A 3,895-nucleotide genomic window follows, 5' to 3' on the forward strand; every position below is an offset into this window, starting at 1 on the left:
TTGCAATGAGGAGTGTACCTCTCACTTGTTATTTCTTTGCCCTTACTCTAGAGAGTTGTGGCATAGATGGTGGGAGGCTTGGCAACATGGTTGTATTCATGCTACCTCCTTGATTGACTTTTGGGAAAGTTTGGGCAGACCTCCTACAAAGACTTCTTTCCTGCAGGTGGCCTGGTCTATTGGGCCTACTCTCATTCTCTGGAACCTTTGGCTGGAGAGGAACCGACGAGTTTTTTGTGGCTCCAATTTGGGAAGTTCTCAATTGTGGAAGAAGATTCTTAGCAGGCTCCAGGAGACTATTTCAGCTAAGTGTGATATGTCTGTTAATACTGATCCTGGTGATCTGGCTATTTTGCGAAATTTGAACTTGGGGGATAGTAGCAAGGAAAGCCTTGCTGGTAGAAGATCCCGCCATGTCAAGCAACGGGTCAGTCGCGATGGAAGGTGGACACCTCCCCCGGTGGGGGTCTTAAAAATTAACACTGATGGGTCTTCTCGTGGGAACCCTGGTCATGCTGGTGTTGGGGGTATTGGTAGAGGTAATGATGGTGGTGATGTTTTTGTCTTCTCTATTTACAAAGGGCAGCATTCTAATAATCTGATGGAGGCCCTTGCTATCAAGATAGCTGTTGAACGTGGATACTCTTTAGGTTGGCGGAGGATCATTTGTGAGTCTGATTCTCAGATTGTGGTGGATATGCTGAACAACCAGAAGCTGGAGGATGTTAGTTGGCAATTGGCTTCTGTGGTCAGGCAGATTCTGAGTCTTTGCAGTTTCTTGGATTTTGTCTCCTTTTGTCATATCCCTAGAGAGTGGAACAGAGTGGCCGATTGTCTGGCGAAGTGGGCCTCTGAGAATGTGGACGACTGGGATATTAGTGGAAGGGATGAGTTACCTTTTGATTACTTGGGGACTCTAGAGATGTTATTAGTGGAGGACAGGTATATGTAGTGTTCGTGTTGGTTGTTTTGGTGGTTGTCTTGCTTTGGTGGGCCTTTGGCTTTGGCTTGTACTTTGATATTGATTGAATAAAATTTTTACCCCTTCTTTTTTTTTTAAAAAAAAAAAACAAAAAGTTATTTAATTAAATTAAACTTAATTAATATTCAATAATAATACCTAATTAATTAATTACATTAAACTTAAATAAATGAAATAAATTAATTCAATTAATTAAATGAGACTTCATTAAATGAATTAAATTAAAAATAATTAAAACAATTAAATTAAACATTATGAAATAAATTAAATTAAATTTTATTAAATAAATTAAATTAAATTTTATTAAATAAATTAAATTAAACTTTACTAAATAAATTAAATTCAATTTCATTAAAATTAATTAAATAAATTAAACTAAACAAATTAATATTTACTAAATAAACTTAATATTTAAATAAATTAAATTAATGAAATTAAACTTATTTAAATGAATTGAATTAAACTTAATTTAAGAAATTTAATTTGACTTAGTAAACATGAGGTGAACTGCCCATTCTTCGATCGTTCCTAGATGCGGAATAATGTTGGATGGCCGTTCAGTTTGCCTATAGGTTGGGGATGGCCTCTCTATTGGCCAATCTATTGGTTCAGTTTAATTTAATAAAGTTCAATTTAATTAATTTACTTAAATTAAATAAATTAAATTACTTAAATTAAATTAAACTTCATTACTGAAACTAAATTAAACTAAATTACTTAAAGTAACAAAAACTTAATTAATTAATGAAAGTATTTATTTAACTTTACTACCAAAAAAACAAAATCAAACTTAATTAAACAAACTGATGTAAATGCATTTCATTAAGTTATAGTTAAATACTTTAATTAATTTAAAGTTAGCTGAATAAATTAAATCAAACTTGATTGAATAAATAAATAAAAACTAATAAGTTAAATTAATTTTAATTTAGTTAAATAAAATAATTAAATCTTAACTAAGTAAAATAAATGAAGAATAAACTAATTTTCATGAAATAAATTAATCTTAATGAAATGAATTATTTTAAACTTAATTATATTAAAAAAATATATGATTTTTAAATTTGACTTAATTAAACTAGGAACATTTGTTTTTCCTTAACTAAATTAATATTAAATTAGTGTAATAGTAGGTAAAAATATGTTTTTGGTTTCAAATTTGTTTTACTCGGATAAATAAAATAATACAATTTGTAATAATAATATTTCTAAGTTTTTGTTGTTCTTTTCATTGTTTAATTTTCATACATTTTAGTACAAATTGAAATTAAATAAATTTTATAATTTGTTAGGAAGAGCACAAATTTCAGACAAAATGAAATATAAATTTACAAGGCTCAATCGTGACTCAAAATTTGATACATGCTACAAAGAGATAGGAGACACAAACATGGGTCATGTGGATATTTCTAAATTTGTTCAAAGAATTGCAAAGGTGGGAGGAAGGTCAATTCTTTCTCAAACCATGGCAGTCTTAGGATTAGTGGAAGCAGCTGCTTTTCTTGTGACTGTACAATCGTTTGATTTGGTTGTGCAATGTGCACAATATTATGATTAATATTAAAGGAAGATTATTGGCCTCTTGGGTGACGCAGTGTTAGATATTAGTCCTCAAATGATACAAAGAGTATTTTATATTCCATAATATATAGAATACGAATGTATTGATTGAAAAGTTGCAAACAACTATTATGAAAATAAAACCAACAAAGCTTCCAAATTCATTACTGATCATTTGATTCTTGAGAGTAGTAGGAATGTGAAAAAATTGGCTAGAGGACAGCGTAGAGAAAAATTCAAAGAAGAAGCAAAAGATTACATCACACTTCTAAGTAGGGTATATGGTAATCGTGAAGCGAAACACTTCCATCCATGGATGTGTTATTATATTTTGAAAATAACAAAAGGAAAAAAAATTGATCTGGCAACTATCATTAGTGATAACTTGAATTAGCAATTGATAGATGTTTTGCAAAGCAACACATTTTACATGAGTTCATATTTAGTATACCTCTTGGCTTACCAAGGTAACTATCTAGGACTAAATAAAGTTGGAAACTTTAATGAAGGTGGAAGAAGAATATTTGGTAGTTACCCCTAGTTACAACTGATGGAGAGTGAAAAATACTATTGTAGAGTTAATGATGCTTTCATTTTTACCATAGTAAGACATCTTGACAATGACTTAGGGAAAAGATTATCATTGGAAGTGAGTAGTGAACTGTCAAAGTTTGGGAAGTTGTATACCCAAATCCAAACATTCACATTTATTAGAGTTGTAGGTTTCCATGGAAGCCCATTGAAGTTGCCTAGGTACCCTTTAGAAAAAATAATTTTGCTTGAAATGTGTAGACAAATTGCAGAAGTTGATAAGGTAATGGGGAAACATGGATTTGTTATATTTGAATTTCCAATTAAGGTTGGTGATTACTCTCGTGTTGACATGGAAGTAGCTCACACAACTGAAATTGACATGACACATCTCTGCATGTACAACTTTAGTGATGAGAGGTACAATTTTAATCCAATAGGAATGATCCGTGGAATAGTAGGGGCAGACTACAAACATCAACCTACTTTAGAAGATCATTGGGCTAACTGCCAAAATGAAAAGGAAATGAGATTCAGAGATTATTGTAGACTAAATTTTGATATAATGAGATCTTTCAAGTTCGATAGAATACTTGAGCACATGGAAGAAGATGGAAATCAGGTGGATCCAATTTACTACACAATGGGCACTTTGTGATCAACCGATGGATATAGTGAATTGGTCAATAGTTGAAGATGCATCAGTTGAGAATAGAACAATGAATGTCATACTAATGTCAATGGAGTGGTTTGGAAAACCTTATTCTCTACTATGGATACAACATTCTACCAATGAAAATAAAAATATAATTGTTGAACAAT

The sequence above is a fragment of the Cryptomeria japonica genome, chromosome 4 (assembly GCF_030272615.1).
Source record: "Cryptomeria japonica chromosome 4, Sugi_1.0, whole genome shotgun sequence".
Taxonomy (NCBI): Eukaryota; Viridiplantae; Streptophyta; class Pinopsida; order Cupressales; family Cupressaceae; genus Cryptomeria; species Cryptomeria japonica.